We start from the raw sequence: 19364 nt of genomic DNA, 5'->3' as shown, positions 1-19364 counted from the left end.
GGGGGTCTGAGCAGCCAGATCTAATGAAAGTTGTCCCTGCCTATGGCAGGAGGTTAGAACTAGATGATCTTTAAAGGCCCCTTGAAACCCAAACCATTCTATGGTTCTATGAAATCACCCTTCCTTCCTGGCAGAGTATCTTGTCCCATCGTCTATGAAAAAGGCTCGGCTGTTGTTAGCACAATTGCACTGCAAGAAAATCCCATTCCAAATAATTTAGTCTTTATTTACTCAGAAGAAAAAAAAATAAAAAAAGCTAGAAGGTAAAGGCTAATGAGATATTGGCATAGGAATTACTTTACAGGAATAAAATACTGTGCGTGTTTCTAAGGGTACAACATCATACACAGGTCCACAGAGAGTCCTTCAGAGAAAAATTTCCTGAGGACCTTGTATGTGTTCATATAGCTTCATAGTGGGAAAGATGCTGGTCTATCATCCTGTCCCATCACAATAAGAAGGTAGGGTACAAGGACTAGACACAGCATGGGCAACTGAGGAAAGCAAGCAGGCAGAGAAAAGAAATAAGTGCCTTTTTTCTCATGTTTAGATTATATGCAAAATGGTTTTTGAACCTGAAGTTGAAACTATTCCATATTCCATCTCTGTGGTCCCACTGTTTGTCTAGTTTATAAAGCTCCTTCTCACATATATGCAATGTTTCTCATTTGGCTGCATTTTGAATTAGTATCTTCATCTATAAATAAGCTAAATTAGGATATGCCTTACCATGTAACTGGCACAATGAACGGGGGAATAAGGATGCTTGCCAAGTATGCATGGATCAGGCTCCTGCCAACTTGGAGACTGTGGCTATTCATTGTGATGACACCTAGGAAAGGAATGATGCAATACAGAGCTCAAGGCTTTCATGTGTTGCCTCTGCCACCATCCCTCTCAGACAGGGTGAGAGCTACTCTGTGTCGTTTGCTCCTCTAAATTACAGCACAGTCAGTAACACATCATCTGAGGGGTTTGAGGCTAAGCTCTTGTAAACCAGTTTTGATTCCTTCCATCATGTCTCTCATTAAGTGTAAAGTGCCTCCAGGGAAAGGCAGCTGATTAAACAGATTCCTCAGTGACATAATGAATTTACAAAGCCCTCCAGTTTTGCTGGGGATGTTTTGGGAAAATTATCTTCAGCCACCGAGGGCAAAGTCCACTGAGAAGGAGAATCACTTCATTCCTCTCCCTTGGGCTCTGACAAACATTCCCCACCCACTGTGGGGGCTGAGAGGAGATCCTTGTTGAGCACTGGAAGAGAGGAGAAGGGGCAGGGACATGGCCATCCACCCATCCACCCATCCATCCATCCATCCTCCTGTCCTCACATTGAAGGGTGGGGGTCCCAGCCTCCTTGCTTTCCTTGGCAGACGCAGCCCAGCCCAGCTCTGTCAGCTTTCTCACAGCAAAGCTCTCCAAGGCAAGCTCTGCTCACAGAGAGGTATTGCCTCTCAGCACAGGAAAGAAGTATGAGGCTTTTTCCAGCATCCAGATCCTGTTTTTAATGTGACTCAGCTCTGCAGAGTCCATAAGGAAGACACGGGTTGTGCTTTATTAGCACTTAGGTTGATGTTTGGAAATAACAAGACTGATGGTTTTATCTGTTTAATCATCTGGTGCTGCCAAGAGCGACCATAAGCACAGCCCAATGGTGCATGAAGGCAGTACAGCCTGACATTAGTTTCCCACCACTAAAATCCAAACATTAGCACACAAGTTGTGTAGCAGGCTGGCAGGGGCAGGCAGCCAGATCACTGCTATTGGAGTGACTCAATGATTATAATTTTTCTTCGTGGAGATTTTGAACCTCCTTGTAATGGAAGGAAATAGGATGAGGTGGGCTAATTTTGAAGTTTGGCGGTTCATTTGCATTTGCCCAATTTTCCTATGCCCTCAGCTGAACTAGGCTACAGAGCTAAGGACTGAAAGTCTTCTCCAGTTTCCACCAATATTATTTCACTTGCTTTTCAGTCCCCCCTCTCTTTCTTCTTAAATCTCCTCAGGTACATTCTTTAGCAAGCAGTAGCTGCAATGCAGATTCACCACATGGAACCAGGCAATGCTACTGAACTGCCATATGCAGCCAGCAGCAGCTGGAGCAATTCATCACTGGAAAGCAATCGGATGGCTGGATCGTGCGGTCAGCTGGCACCCAGACAACACTGCATGTGGCAGATGCCATCAGTGCAGAGAGCAGAATAAGAGACAACAGGAGTCAACAGACACAGGGATGTTTTCTTAACAGAGGATAGCTACCTCAGCTAGTGTTTATCACCATTTATCACTAAGTAAGTGCAGCTGTTAGACACTGATTCTTTGAAACCTATGTGGAGCAGAGTTTGGCAAATTTTGGCAGAGTTACTCAGAGCACCTTCTGTACACAAAATCAAGGGGGAGAAAAGCCACCGAGATAATCACAGTGGAGTTGTGCTCCAAGTAATGCTTTCTTGGATGTGCAAACACATGCCTCACCCACTCCTGGTTCGGCTGCCCAACACTTCCAACCAGCAAGGGCTGCACTGCCGGGAAAGTGCTGCAAGGCTCAGGGCTTTTTGTATAAAGTGTTTTTTGTAACAGCTCCTTTGCAGCCACACAGGTGGGCTGTCATGTAGAGGACTGGCTAAGAGACTGAGAGTCTGCAGGGCTGGCAGACCACAGATACAAGGATCTGAGACTCTTAAAGCTTCCACAATTGCCCTGCATCTAATTTCTTTCTCCTGTTTGTATTCTGTTGGTATTTACTCTTTCCAGTCAAAAAGGCAGTAGCAGCCCATGCTCTTGACCACCTCATATGTCTGAAGATGCTGTCAGGAGCTGCCCATGGCTTTAGCATGTCAGACTGACACTTCAAATTCTTTTTCCTCTGCCAGAGCTATGCTGTTTGCTAGCACAAAAATAAGCAGAGTCTGAGCTCTGCCTACTCTCCCTTCTTTTCCTCAAATACGAACCAGAAAAATAGCTGGAGCTCAACTCCCACACACTGTACAAGATCCAGACTTTAGCAGTCCTAAAACAAGCTTTTTCCTGTCCCAAGCCTCTGCTAGAACTAGTCAAAATTTAACACTTGCAAGATTGTAACATTTTTAGAGCAGAGGAAGTAAGGGTGGGAAATCCGAATAAACCTGAACACACCCAAAACATGCTGCCACTTCCATAACTAACAGAATCCCATAATGCTAAGTTGAAATAAAAATAGAAGTCTTATCACCACCTCTTTAACCCTAACCTCAAGGCTGCCTCTGCTCCACAACTACATAGTTTCCCTCCAGGTTCACATTTTCCAGCCTTGCCATCTTAATGAGAAACTTTTGCCAGCTGGATCCAGCTCCCAAAGCACAATCTGTAATGAGGACAGGCACCTGGGGACCTACCTGCCTGTCTCAAGAGAAGAATTTGGTTTGTCTTTCCAATCCCCCACACTGCAGAGTCCTTTGAGGCTGCGATAAGGGAATGCCAGAGCACCTGGCAGCAAGAGCAGATGAAGAGGGAGTGGACTGATGAAGTTGAGATGTGGGTGGTAGCCAGACTGGAGGAAAGGGTTAGAATTATAGAATTGTTTGTCAGAAAGGATGTCTGAAATTATCAAGTTCAGCTATTCACTGCCAAGTCCATCACAAAACCATGTCCCCAAGCACCACATCTACATGTCTTTTAAATACCTCCAGAGATGGGGACTCAACCACTTCCCCGGACAGCCTGTTTCAATGCTTAACAACCCTTTTAGTGAAGAATTTTTTCCTAATATCTAATCTATACCTCTCCTGGTGCAATTTGAGGCCATTTCCTCTCATTCTGTCTCATCTTACCTGGGAGAAGAGGCTGATCTCTACCTGGCTGAAACCTCCTTTCAGGCAGTCATAGAGAGGGATAAGGTCACCCCTGAGCCTCCTCCAGGCTAAACAGCTCCAGCTCCCTCAGCCACTTCTCATCACACCTGTGCTCCAGATGCCTCAACAGCTCCATTGCCCTTTCCTGGACTTCCTCCAGCCCCTCAATGTCTACTGTAGTGACAGACCCAGAAGTGATCAGAGGACTTGAGGTGTGGCCTCACCAGTGCTGAGTACAGGGGACAATCACTGCCCTGGTCCTGCTAGCCACTCTATTCCTGATCCAGGCCAGGATGCCATTGGTCTTCTTAGCCAGCTGGACACACACTGGCTCATGTTCCTCTGCTGTTGACAAGCACCTCCAGATCCTTTTCCCCTGGGCCACATTCCAGCCACTCTTCCCCAGCCTGTAGCACTGCCTGGGGTTGTTGTGACCCAAGGACAGGACCTGGCACTTGGTCTTGTTGAACCTCATACCACTGGCCTTGGCCCATTGATCCAGCCTGTCCAGATCCCTCTGCAGAGCCTTTCTACTCTCCAGCAGATCAACACTCCTGCCCAACTTGGTGTCTCAATCCATTCATCCAGGTCATTGATGCACATACTAAACTGGCCCCAACACTGATTTCTGGGGAACACCACTAGTGACCAACTGCCAGCTGGATGTAGCACTATTCACCAACACTCCCCAGGCCTAGCCATCCAGACAGTTTTTAACCCAGTGAACAGTGCACCAGGCAAACCATGAGCAGCCAGTTTCTCCAGGAGAATGCAGTAGGAAATGGTGTCTAAGGGCTTACTAAAGTCCAAGTAGACTATATTTAGAGCTTTCCCCTTATGCACTAAGTGGGGTCACCTTATGGTAAACGTAAAGTCAGGTTGGTCAAGCAGGACCTGCCTTTCATAAACTTGCCCTGGCTGGGCCTGATTTCCCAGCTGTCCTTTATGTACCCTGTGATGGCACTCACGATGATCTGCTCCATAACCTTCTCTAGGACCAAGGTCAGACTTACCAGCCTGTAGCTCCCTGGATCCTCCCTTCTTCCTTTCTTTTAGATGGGTGTCACATTTGGTAACCTCCAGCCTACCAGGACCTCCTGAGTTAGCCAGGACTGCTGGTAAATGGTGAAAGTGGCTTGGTGAGCACTTCTGCCAGTTCCACAGTACCCTTGGGTGGATCCCATCCAGCCTTATAAACTTGGGTGTATCTAAAGGGTGTTGCAGATCACTGACCATTTCCCCTTGGATCATGGGGGCTTCATTCTGTTCCCCATCCCTGCCTTCCAGCTCAGGACACTGGGTACCCCAAGAACCACTGATTGCATTAAAGACTGAGGCAAAGAAGGCATTAAGTACCTCGGTCTTTTCCTCATCCTTTGTCACTGTGCTCCCCCCACATCCAATAAAGGATGGAGATCCTCATTAGCCCTCCTGTTGCTGATGAAGCATTTATAGAAACATTTTTTATTGTCTTTTACTGCAGTAGCTGGATAAAGTTCTAGCTGGGCTTCGGTCCTTCTAATTTTCTCCCTGCATAACCTCACAATATCCTTGCAGTCCTCCTGAGTTGTCTGCCCCTCCTTCCAATGGTCATAAACTCTCTTTTCCTCCTGAAATTCCAGTCAAAGCTCTTTGTTCAGCCAAGCCATTCTTCTTCCCTGCTGGCTCATCTTCCAGAACATTGGGACAGCCTACCCCTGTGCCTTTAGGATTTCCTTCTTGAAGAATGTCCTTTGCCCCTCAGGACTGACTACCAAGGGACTCTGCCAACCAGTCTCCTAAACAGGTCAAAGTCTGCCTTTCAAAAACACAGAACCTCGTTGACCTTTATCTTGATTCTTACCCATAAACACTCAACCCTATTGTCACTGTCATTAAGCTTCAGAAAATCAAAACACTCCCTAGCATGCTGGGGTGCCCCACTGTCTCTTCTTCCTTACCTATTCCTTCTGATTGGTATCCTCATATATAAGAATCCAGCTTTGGTCCCAAGCCTGAGAAGAGGGTGTAGGGTGCTGGTGGCCATTTGGCAAGACAACATTTTTGTTTTACAGTTTTGGTTTTTAAATATACCTTTTTTCTTTTCCTCTTTCACTTGCTGCATTTAAGTCACAGCTTGTTGGGAAGGGAAGGCTTCAGCTTCTCACGAAGTAACTGTTCAGTCAAAGCCCAACTTTAAAAATACATTTTCTAAATATGCACTATTCACTGTTGTCCTCAGTAATTTGATTGGCAGAAATAAGAACTGCAAAAGCGGATCTTGTCAGTCATTCTTAAACCTTCCTTAATATGGAAACAATCACCTGCCATTTCAACCATTTTTTGCAAGGGACACAGTAGGCTTAACAAAATGCACACACCTGCAGTCTCAACCTCTTTTTATTTTCTAGGAAAGATGTTTTGTGGGGATTGCAAGTGTGCATGGGCAAGATAAGAGACCCTTCCAGGCGACACCTGAAACCCATCCTGACCTATACTCCACAATTTTCTGGAAATGCTCTGCATATGTGCCCTCTGGCCCAGCTCTGAGTGTCTGTCTCCTGAGATCCAAAGGATGAGGGTGTGCTTGTGTGCCAGGGAGGCACTGCATGTACAGCACTCTGAGACTGCTGGATGTGAAAGGCACCCACATTTGCTCTGTTACACCTCGCTTTGGCTCTATGGCCTCACATGCAGGAGATTTTACTCTTTGCTATTTCCAGGCTCAGCTTTCTTCTTCAGGAAGCCCAGCAGTGGATTAGGGTTTATTCATACATGGCCATCCCTTGCACCTTGAGACACAACCTCTATGTCTGCGACATCTGCTCATTCCAGATTCATCTTTCAGAAGTGGTGAATATCCATGGAACTGTCTGTACTCTGAGAGACATGGATATATTCAGCAACTTTAAAAGACCAAGAAGACCCAATACTGAGGTCCAATATTGTGTTTAGAGAATGGTTCCAGAACAATCAAAACATTTATTTTTTCATTAAAAGACCTCCTAAGGAAGAATTAAACTGATAGTGCTCTATGGTAAATTTAGCTACAGTGTTTCTGGGACAAGATGTCCATAGAACAAGCCTCCCTCATTTATCACCAGAACATCTCAATTCTGACCTGAAACACAAATTTGGTGCCACGTGTAGTAATGTGTTTGTGATCTGTTGCAAATACCAGCCAGCAAGGGAATATGTTGGTTTAAGGCACACAAGTAAAAAGCACAGCTTTTAAAAGTTCAGCTGCATTTGCCTTTGCTGGGAAAGGAAATAATTATTCTATTTGTTTTGCTTCCAAGATGGGAATAGTAAATGTATTTCTCACCTTACTGAGGGGAAAAACTCACACCCAACATGGTTAAGGTGCACCCCTTTTTACAGAGCAGTGTGGCAACCTTGCAATTTGAACACAATTTTTTCTTTAGTTGCTGCTTTCTGGGGTCTTTTTGTCTTGAATGTGGTTTATTTTTGAGAAACGCCTCATGCATGAGCATCTTGGCTTGTTTCCTACAAAATAGCAGAGTTCCTAAATAAAAGGAATGGGTAGGGCAGAAGTGAAGCTTATTTCAAACATGGCTTTAGAGGAGCTGATTTTGCTGCCATGTGGAGGCAAATATTTGGCCATGGAAGAAAAACGTCTTAAAATGAGCTATGCTCCAAGAGTGAGCAGATCAGTCCTTCCTAGAGGCCTGTGGTAATTCATTTCTTGGAGGATGTGAGCTGTGATTCCGCTGAGGCTGCTCCTTTTGTTTGTTTGCTTTTGCAGAGAACATGCTGCAGCTGAGATCACCTTTTCCAAAGCTCAGATGCACCTTCTGGAAAGCCAGGGCCCAGATGAGCATTTTGATATTTGTGTCCCATGATCAAGGGCAGGGCTTTGGGAGAAAAACTGGAGTACAGCAGATGTTCGGACCAGGAATGCACACAGCACTGCTGCTTTTTGACCTACTCTGTGACTCTTTTAGGGACCACCTTTGTTTTTCAGCTACTGGATGCTATGACACAAATTTCTGGATGTGTAGTGAGGCTTCCCATGACTGAAAGCCCTGTGAAAGGGGAGGCCTTTGGGACAACTCCTGCACAAGTCGCCCCCTCACACCCATCCCATCCCATCCCATCCCATCCCCAGCTCCAGTGTCAGCAACCTATGTCCTCACACTACTTTTTGGCCTCAGCTCCCTCACAGTAGGGTGATCCACAAAGTGAACATTAGAAGGTGTTTTTTAGCCAAGGATTTTCCCCCAGCAGGTCACAGAAAGGCCCATCTGCTTCTCTCGAGGCTGGCGTTGCCTCCATCCAGCCTCCGCAGCTGAGTGCAGCTTTTGCTCTGACCACAGTGATGCTGGTGACAGGGGAGAAAACCTGGCTCTGGGTACAGAGGCACAGAAAGAAGTTGCATTACACATAAGTCCTAAACTTTGTCTGGCTGGACAAGGACTCCAAGGCACAGAGATGGGTTGTTGCTCCCCGGGATTGGTGGGATCTCAGTCGAGGCACAGCCTGTTTCCTCCCTGGGACAGCGCGGGGAGCATGGCTCAGCTGGAGGCAGTGGGGTCAACACACTGCCCGAGCGGACGTATGGGGCAAGAGGTGGGTGACTTAAGGACATACTTTCAGCCTTAATTCTGAGTTTCCTAGGTTTTGTCAGTTTAAGCCAGATTCCTAATGTTATTTTAATGCAGTTGTTTTGTGTGTGAATAATATGCTTTCTATGCCAAACCACAAGCCCTGGAACTAATATCTCATAAAAATGCCTAGAGTCCAAAGCTAATAGCTGTAATTCAGCTGATCGAGTGATGCCTAAAAAGTTACAGATTAACGCTATTCCCCAAGGGGAAGTAAAATTAAACTCGACTTCTGAGGGGCTGGGTGCTATTTTGCACAGGGTCTGAGCCTGGGCCGAGGGATGCAGCTCACTGCAGACCCTGGGCACCCCACGGCAGGGCTCAGTGCTCTGTGGGCAGAGGCTGGGGGTGGCGGGGTGAGGGATTTTCATCATTTTTTCCCTTAAAAAAGCCCCCACCCTTCCAGCAACACCCCACCCAGTGATGGGTCACTACAGCTCATCCTCGCACAGCCCTGCTGCTGTGGGCAGTGATTCAGAAGACGCCAAAAAGGGTGGGGGGACAGCCCCTCACTCCCAGCCCAGGGTGTCTGGATGAGTGGCAGCTGTGGTGACATCAGGTCCTGTGTCTGCCAGGCACAGTGGGCAGGAGCTGGTGCTGGACCCAGCAAGGGGGCAGGTGCTGCTTCCCCTCCCAAAGGGCTTGGATGAGGCAAGAGTGACTTGCAGTGGGCAGAGAGGCATGGAGGGGACCGGCGACAGGGGCAAAGCTGTCCCTTCACTCTCTTTCCAGGCGGGGAAGTCGTGCCACAGGATGTCAGTGCAGCCTGTGGAACACCATGCCTCCCAAAAGAAACGACTGTCTCCTCTCAAGAGCACACAGGAAGATCTCTTTCCCAGAATATCTTATTTAGGAAACTTGCATCACAGCAGCAAAGCAGAATGCTTATTTGGGAATAAGAAAATGAGCTGCAGCCCCAAGTCAGTGCTTGCCTGTAGGCTCCACAGCAGAAAGTTTGAGGAGGCACCAGAGGCAGCTGTTGGCTCGCAGTGCCAAAGGCAGAGCTGGGTGGGCTGCAGGCCTGGACAGCTGGTGTTTGCTGCCTGTGCCGAGTCCTCCAGTACTGGCTGTGGAGCTGTAAGGTATCAGATATTTTCCTGTTACAACAGAAAGGGATCAGCTAGATTAGCTTCTGCAGAGGTGAGAAGGAAATGTGTCATGTTGACTGTTTATTTTGCTCTAATTGGATTCATACGCTCTTCCTGAATAAATCTCGGTTTCCTCCAGCTCTTGTGGTTTTTCATGGCTGTGAATGCAGAGGAGCTATTCCAGGGATGGGCAAGTGATTCTCAGCTTCAGTGGGGAAAGCAAAGGGACCGTGCTGTAGTCACTAGAGGCAGGCAGCCTGCAAACAGCATGGCTGAGGAAGCTCTCATGGTCACATCCCAGATGAGCCTTCGTGGTCATGGACAGCTTCTGGCAGCACGAGGTAAAAGCTGCACTTTAAGCAGGGAATTCTAAGCCTTTCAGCCTTTCAGACATGACATCCACACCTGCTCTGGGAAAGCTGCAGCATGCACAACGTTGGGACCTGGGGGCATGGCAATCCTGCCAATTGAAAGCAGCATATGCTGGTCCCCTTCAACAGGGAGAGCTGCGCTGTCAGCGAATCTTCTGCACTTCATCATCCTTCTCTAGCTGGTGCGGAACACTGCAGGAAAATTATCTTGGTCTGCTGTTTTTCTTGGCCTGCTCACTCAGAAACACGGAAAGTACCTGCAGCAGGGGTGGCTTCTCAAGTTCGTCCTTTAAATCTCTGGAAACAAAATGTGCTCAGATGGAAAAGAAAGATGAAAGAGTATATTTTAAGAATCCTAGGTCTGGGTAGCTGCAAACTGCTAATCAACCTCTCTGTGTTAATCCCTCGTAACCAGCAAATGCTTTTCACTTCTGTGTCCCTTGCACTGTGGAACTTTTTACATCTCTGTACTGGCCAATGTGGTTTGAATTCCTGCCTCTGAGTCACATGGGTATCAAAATCCTCAGACCAGCTGGACTAAGTAATGCTCTCTTGATGAGCACAGCAGAAACCAGACATAAAATAAATCATTAACTCAATGACGTTTTTGGGGAATCTAAATTATGCCTGCATATGCTTTACAGGGTCAAGGTTTGATTTTGAAATTCTTCCACTTATTTCTTGTTCTTACAGGTGCAAATGAATGCTACATCAGGAAGACACATTTCTTTGGAGATCATCTGCTCCTGCAGTTTCCAAAGATGTCTTGTATTTGCAAATATCTCTTCTTGTACACGAACCTGTGACTTGCCTCAGAGAGTTCCATTGGTCTTACTGGAATTTGACATAAAATAATTTTTTTATTATTCTTTTGGTCACGTTTCTCTCTGTGACAGATTGTTGTATTTTCTGTTGGCTCTGATATTCTTTAATTGATCACCGGAGGATCAATTAAATCCAGATGCTGGGTACATTCTCTGTTTGAGGTGGGTATTGGAGTACTTTGGTATACAGATTGTCACAGTTTTCAATGGTATCTTTTGCCTTGATCATTTGCCCTTGTAGAACTAATTTGTTTTAGAACTTTTAGAGCCCATGGGAGGTGCTAAATAAACACTTCAAACTATAAAAAAAGTTACTGGCCAACTGTGAGGTGGTAAAATTAAGTAAAATACCCAGTATCACACAGGTAAGCAGAGCAACTGTTTTCCTATGTTGTCTTGACTAATTTACTGCACATCAGATCAGGCTTTCATATCCTGCTTCCCTGCAGAGTTTCCTACTGCAGTATGAATCCTGATTAAAAAAAAAAAAAAGAGAAAAAAACTCCAAGATAAAACCAATATAATCAACTAATTTGGAGGAACTTGTTAAAAATATGGACAATACAGTCTGTGTTTGCTCATCTTCAGTTTTGGAGTGCCTGAGCCGTCTTAGAAAATTGAGCCTGAATCAGACATGTAGAATTTTCCTAGCAGGGAATATTCCAATCTACAAAATGAAAATTAGGTAAAAGGAAAATAACTGAAAATGGAAAGTGCTGCTAGAAAGTAGGATACAATGTGGACAATGGGAGACACTGTAATACAGGAATCCCTGCATCTACTGAAGTTTGCCACCACTGCAACAAGGGCTGCTTTGCTTCCACAAAGCAGTACTATACAGATATTTCGGGAAGGAAGCAAAACAGTATTATTTCTAAGGGAAATTACAGGTGCAATTAGGAGAGCTGGCAGTAAAGGCATCCCTTTCCCATTGCAGTACCCACACAGCACAGTGGGAAAGGCTCAACAGCAAAAGCAAGGACAGGATGGGCTTTCAGGGTCACCCAGTGAAAAAATTGGTAGGGGGAGCCAACAGTCTGCCAGTCCCTCTCTTGCTGTCCTGCCAGGGGGAAACATCAGCGAAAACAGGCTACTCCTCTGCAGACTGAAAGTAAAGATAAATGAATTACTCGATCCAAAACATTATAATAACAGCAAGATGAATTTTGGAAATGCAGAAAGACCTATCCATCTGTTTCCCTCTTAGCAAGCTGAAAATGGAAGGACACTGTACAGTCTGAGGGAAAACCCCAACACTCTTCAGCAAAATCTCAGTTAAATCTTTGCCCTCAGCAGCTTTCAAATCACAAAAGCATCAGGAATATTGGAGGGCTGGGGCACAGGGCCTTAAGAGGCCAGGGCAGAAAACAATATTGTCTCCCTGCAAGAGAAGCTATAAATAGTATTTAGCATCCTCAAGCAGGCAAGTTCATAAGTGAGCCTGCCTGGCTGTGAACTGGCTTCTTCGACAACTTAGTATTCAGGAGAGGGAAGAATTGCCATAGCAACATTCCCATCTTCTGACATGTATCATGCAGATCATGTAGTCAAGGCAGCACAGCACCCTCTCACACATGTGCTCTGTGAACTTTTCTGTTCCTGACAATATTAAAGAGAGAACTGTCTCATGATTGACACACTTGCCTGTGTGTCTTTATGATTCCTTAAAAAATATATGGAAATTCTTCCCTTCCCCCATCCTCCTCCTTTGATCTGTTTTCTCTTTTCCATCCCACTGAAATGATGAGAACAGCTCCTGCCCCAGATCTGTAGATATATGTTCCTGAAAGCAGTCCTACGCTATGCAAATGTGTAAACTGCAAAATGTAGAGGGCTTTAAAAAATTAAGTATATCCAACAGAATCTAAATTCTGAGTGCTGAAAGGAACTAGAAATCTTTCAGCACTTGCATAATTAATGTTCTATTAAACAAACCCTTACGTCTCTTTTCTTTTGGGGTTTTTTTCTTATTTGTATTTTGCTTTGAGTTAGCCTGAAATCTCCAGACATACACATCAACCATTCCTATGGCACATGCCAGTATAGATGACACCCTGTGTGGGAGCTGAGTTCACAAGCAGAGCAGAATACTTGTTTGCAGCCAAGGTATGGCTAAGCCCTGGGATGGCTTGGGCTATGTGGACTTCCCATGGTAGGAAAAGCATCACACATTACACAGGGCTAAGCTGTGGGCCACTACAAACAGGATGCTGCAACACTGTCTGTAACCCTGACAGACGTGGCAGCCAGGTATTTGACTTTACAAGTGCTCTTGATTTAATTGTATGACAGGTCCATCCAGTGGACCTCTTTCTAAGCTTACTGCCTAGTCAGTATTGGGGCTCCTTTCAAAAAATCTGAAATGCTACAAAGAGTTGCAATGTAATTATACCACTATATTTGTGTGTCTCTCTAACTACAGCTATCCCACCAGTGGTTCTGACACTAAAAGTACCACAATATACTGTCACGTGCCTACATACTTTTCCTTTAGACCTGAGATTTTACACGCTGTGCTGTCCTTGGCAGGATGCCTATTGCACCATTTCTGCCAAAGGGTTAGCCTCAGTAACTCCCTTCTCCAAGGAATGGGCTTAAAATCCTGCATAACTCTAAGGCCTTGGCAGAAAGAGACCAAAACCCACTTTGACTGAGTGCTCTCTCTGGACCAGATGCACCTAGCTGTGGGCTACACCTGAGTGAGGTAGTTTTTCTAACCAGGTTGGTTTATCCTCTCTTGGCTGCCTTCTCATATAACTCCGCAGAGCTGCCTGATGAGCATTCACTGCAAAACATTCCCGTTGGATGGCAAAAGCTCCTGTTGTCTGTGCAAAGGGGCTCCTTTGTAGAGTGGCCTGCTGGAGGCAGGTGACCTTTAGATGGTAATGGCTTCCTCTAGCTTTCCCCCACCCATATTCCTGTCCCCTCCACCACTCCAATGTTTAGGGTCACTGTACAAAGCTTTGGTACCTTGCCTGGTACCAAAGGAAACAGGACCTTATCATACCCCAGGCAGGGTGAATGTAATTATGTTGTGGTCAGCATTGCTTAATGGTTCAGCTGGGATCACATTTTCTATGAACTCCTGAGTTTCACCCCTGTTTGAGAGCCCTCCCTTGGTGTACTCCATAGGTGCCCATTCCAAGAAATGAAGATGCAAGAAATTCCCCCTTTATAACTTGTCCCGTGCTAACTCTTGGCCAGAATATGCACAGGTAGTGGAGGTCCTCCATTATCATAATTTTTGCTGCCTTGCTAAGTATTGCATGACTAATTGCCTTTTCCTACTCTATGACTAATAGCACTCCTGTTAAGCCACCTCTAGAGAGAATGGGTTTGCAGCATAATACCAGTCACAGAAGAGGGGTGACGTCCCTCCCTTTTATCCCATTACATCTGTCAGGTGTAAACATAGGAGCCAAATCGAGAACCATTATTATATAAGAACAACTTATTTTATTTTATGCAGTAAATAAGCTAAGACAATTCCATGTAGACAGCTAGCCAGGCACTGTTCTGCCTGCAAAATTAAGCATCCAGAAATGTGGGACTGAAGAGTCCTGCAGCCGCAGACTGTTCCTATTGCTACGGGCAGGATGGCCAGCAGCTGACCAGCCATATTCCCAGGAGAAAATTAGGAGCACAAGAGGCTGTCAGTTTGGAGTTACAGCGGCATTACTGCCCATGTCAAGAATGATACCTTTCACAGTGCCTGATTTCTCTCCATGTAAAGCAAGAAACTGCCATTTAACATCTGTCATAACTTGTTTCTGCAGAAGATCATGTGTGTGTACATATGTGTATATATATGTGTCCATGTGTGTGTTTAACTTCTATCTACACAATACACATACAGAGGGGACTATCTGCATATTAGAAAGCAAAGAGATATTCTGTCCTAGAACTGACTGCACTATAGCAATCTCTATATTTAGAATGCACACTGCAGAGATACTTCTCCAGCCTAATGGTAGATGTTTACTTTTTAATACACAAGCTATATATAAAATGCTGAACTTGAACACCGTGTCTAGTTACAATATTAATTACATTAAAAAGATGCTATTTAATTTCTGTCTCATTTTATACAACTCTAAGGAATGGCAGATACCTTCTCTGGTGGGCCACAAAGTCCATGCCCTACCTTTCAAATTTCTGTACTGGCATTTATTGTGCTGAGGTTCAAATCCCTTTACAGTTGTGGTCTGAAGAACAAAGGGGCACTTAAGGGAATAAGACTACAACTTGCTCTTCTGGGTTACATTAAAACCCATTGATTTCCATCTGTTATTTGAACAAAACAGAGTGCATTTTTGATAAAAATAAAATTGCTCATTTTGGAGAGTAGACGCTAAATATATTTGATGTTTGTGGTCTGCAAATTGGACAGTTCTGTTCTTCCTAGTAACTTAAATAATACAAGTAAGAGGAAGTCGCTATGCTCAAAATGTCTATTTTCACTGTAAGCCCTTTTCACTGTCATTACATCATCAGAAGCACTACAGAAAGTGCCCCACCCGCCAGTCCATTTGCACCCTCATTCCAAAGCACTTGTGCATGTGCTTTGGGCTCAGAATGTGCCCAAGAACATTTCTAAACAGATCTCACCCTTTTACTTTCCAGCTCAGTTTCATTCTCCCTCTGCTCTTGCTTTAAAAGGAGCAGAGATCACCACCACTGTAGAGAGCTGACCAGTCAAATCTCCAGTTGTTCTTTTCTTCCCTGTGACTTTGGCAATAGTCAAACTCCCAGGTTTCTGTCCTTCCCTGCAACACCTGTGACTGCAGTTTAACCAGCTGGCTATAGCAGCAGGTGAAGCTCTGAACCACAGGAGAAGAGCAGCTGGCATACCCTACTGGAGATGAGCTCCTCTACTAGGATGCACCATGCTTTGATTAGGAGCTTTCTTGTGCTGCTGCAGACTGAAAACACCTGTCACCAAGGTTCTACCCTACTCACATGACACAGAGAGCATTAAAGGATAGGATTAGTAGCATAATTCCTCCCAGGTTGCATTCAGAGGTGACCTCTTCTATACCTCTCCTATTGCTTGCTCCTTTACTCTCAGGGTAGGAATACCAAACCTGCATTGGTGAAGCTGGCCTCTGGCTGATGGTCGCTTCAGGACTATACATCAACTCGAGTTTCAGACGACAAATCTTTTCAGTGTTCAGTCTAATGGTATCCGAGTCTTTAAAGGCTACTGAAGTGTGTATCAGAGCAGACTGACCATGCTTATAGAAAATAAAAAGCAAAGAATAAATTGTTAGGATCTCAAGTAGTCTTTGAAAAGCAAATTCAATAGGAAAAATGAGCTGAGAAGTGCCTGCCTTATACATTGCCACTACAAACTGCTACCTGGGAGCCTGCAGAATGGTGAACCATTTGTCACTCTACCCAGGGTCCAAGTGTCTTTGACATGCACTGGTGCTAATTTCGCTAATATTACTCCCATGGGCAGAGAAGCAAAGACTAGGGGAAATTAGGGAAAAGATTTGTCCTTTTCCTTTAAAATAAGGCAACGATTGCTACAGAAAGACAGCAAACTACAGTTTTATCCTACACAAGCCAAATCACAGACTAAAACAATTTAGTGTTGAAATTGTGGCACAAGTTTGCAAATTATGGCAGTATCTTTGTAAGAGAGTGGTATGGGAACTGTGCATATGCGTTTTGGGGCAGCAATGTGAAGGCAGAAACTAAGGATGAGCTTTCTAAAGCCGAAAAGGGGATATAGTCACACTGAAATTCATGACAACTTGGTGGCTAGACTTTCTAACCAGCCTTAAAAACAATTCCCCCCCTTCTGTTTTTTGTGTTCTATTACTAAATAAAGAGATTATTATTATGATTGTAAAGTCAGGCATTGAAGAGTGAGGTAATGTCAGTATTTAGGCTGTCTGTTCAACCTTAATTTGGCCCCTTGTGAGTATGAATTATGATATTGCCTTTAATTAGATGATCACACAATATTTTTTCCTGTGCCTCATTCATAACACATGATGGATGGTGCTCACTGAATGATGAAACTGTATTTTGTTTTTTCCTTGTGGTTCAAGGTGTGGCAGCCTTCCTTATTTACTGCACACTGTGCTCTTCTCCGACAACAAAACTAATGATTCCTTCACAGAGTTTTCTATGTGGTTTATCATTACAGCTACGACACAACAAACATTACTAATTTAATTTTATTGCAGTCCTCAAGGGGAAATCGAGAGTTTTTTCACTTAGTTCATCCATCTACAACCTATTCTCATTGCTCAGGTTTCCACCAAAGCTTTGCTTCCCTCACATTTCTATGAAGCTTTATTTGCATCAGCTCTGGGGAGGTGTTGACAACACATGGGAAGCGAAGTTGCCTTCCCATTCTGGTCTGTCTTGGGCAGTCAAGGCATGGAGAAGGTCAACAGATCAGGGATGGGAGGGAAAATCCTATCAGCCACAAGCTGGATTATTCCCAAAGCTGATAAAAACTCTGGAGAATCACCTGTGCACTACAGGCTTATTTTTTTTCCCTAAAATTTGGACAAAGACAAATAGATATTCCCCATAAATTCAGAAATGCTACAAGCATAAATGCTGTCCTCACCCTCAGTTCCACAGCAAAAGTAGAGAAAAGTTTTCCAGACCTTTTCTTTTTTCATAGACTTGCACTTAGAAATAAATTACTAGTTCTGACAAAAAGCTTTCTACCAAAAAAATAGTTCCCCCAAGAGAAATACCTTTCAGGGACAATTTCAGCCAAGATGGTTGAAATTTGGCAAGTTTACAAGTGACTTTTATTTTAGTCATCATTCATCCATCATCTTTCTTAAGAATGATGGATTGTGTAATCCTAAAGGGAATGAACAGAGTCTAGAAGAGTGCTCTCTGGGTACACAGGCCCCCAAGTTATTTATATCATGGTTCATACATCAGAGGCTGGATTTAATGCTCTAAAATGTTTTTGACTTTAAATACGATGATTCAAAGCTCACAGGAGGTGGAGAACTTTCTGATATGTGAGAAGACAAATTGAGTTCGAACCTTCTTGGAATACTATAAATTTCCTTAAACCAAATGGAACCCACCACACTTTGTGTCACATATATTGCCTTTGGCTAACATTGCCAACCTCAGGGGCTTGACTGAGATCTAAGCTTGGTGTCTATTTTTTTGAGGTGCTGAATATTCACAAATTCACAGATATGACGGATGACAACTTTAAGCATCCCTATGCTACACCTCTGAAAGGGAGCCTTCTTTCACTTGGACACCTACCTATGGATTCATCTATGCCATCTTGATTTCTGATGTTTCTGTTCTCTTTATATTCTTACTACATTTCCAGTATTGCATATAATAACATGCTATTAGAAGAGAAACCTATCTCAAGCAGGTGCAAAACTTGCTGAGAAAGAGGAATCTTTCCGTCAATGTCAGTTTTCGAGATCTCAGAGATTCAGTACTCAGTGGTGCAAACCATACAGCAGACATGATTAGAGTGTGCTCTAGCAGAATGTGTACAGCTGTGTGGCATTTTGGCACTTCTTATTTTTAACACATTCTTTCCATTAGAATGAATTCTTGAATTCTGTAAAAGAAACAATGCCCATGAAATAAAATTTAAAAAATTAAAAATGTCCCAGACTTAACAGCAGATCATAGGTTACACAAATTCTTCATATGACAGTAAGTCAACAGGGTTTGTGCTTTGGGCTTCCTCCCCAAAGCCACAGGTGGCACTGTTGGAAAGTATAGCCAGATCGCCCAGAACATTCAATGTCCATCACTACTATCATGTGCTACCACAGATTTCAGAAGCAGTGACTTTAAACAGTTCCTAGCTCACTAAACATGACTGAATCCTTGCCCTCTTTCCTTCCTGAGTTTTAAAAGCCTGTTGCAAGTAACAGACATCTTACCACCTCCAATCAAGCCCTAATTACCTGTGGATAGAGCAACCATGTTGCAGTATCACTGTGCCTTTGGCACGGGGAGCTCAGGGTTAGCAGAACATAATGTACCTAAAGCAAGGCCACATAGCTATGGCCATTTGCTTCCAAATTCTACTGGTTTTGTGCGTCCTGTCTTCTCCCTCTGCAGGATCATCAGAGGGGCTCCTTCTTCTCCATCTGGCCACTTATTTCCATGAACTTTCTAGTAACTTTCTTAGCTTTGTGATCTTTGTGACTCCTGATCAACAAGGTAGAAATAATTTAGAGGATGGACAGACAAAGGCAGTATCATCACTGAGACTTATTTTTGAAGGAAACAAACCAAAAAGCACATTGTTGAACTTGTACTGTTTCCTATGATAGTGTGTACATAAATGCATTTAAAAAGTACTGCAGAAGCATGTAATGAGTTGCAAGAGATAGTTTTCCCCAGAGCTATTCCAGAGCAGAAACACTGTTAAATCATATTAAAACCCTGAAGAAATCCTGTTACTAAAAACAACACATTAACACTATACATATTCAAAGTGCTCTGCATGTGTTAAAATAAATGACTAAATACACTAATGAACAAGTATGTGACATGAATACCAATATTTGGATCGTAAAGCTACTTTTTAATAAATAATTTCTTGCAAAAAATTATTCTATCCACTTTATTTTAGTTCTAGACAATTTTTCTGCTTACTAGAGTTCCTTCTTGTTTGTCT

This window comes from Lichenostomus cassidix, chromosome 3 (assembly GCF_008360975.1).
Source record: "Lichenostomus cassidix isolate B80296 chromosome 3, HeHo_3.0, whole genome shotgun sequence".
Lineage (NCBI taxonomy): Eukaryota > Metazoa > Chordata > Aves > Passeriformes > Meliphagidae > Lichenostomus > Lichenostomus cassidix.
The sequence above is the reverse complement of the archived record's forward strand: the minus strand, read 5'-3'. Positions refer to the sequence as shown.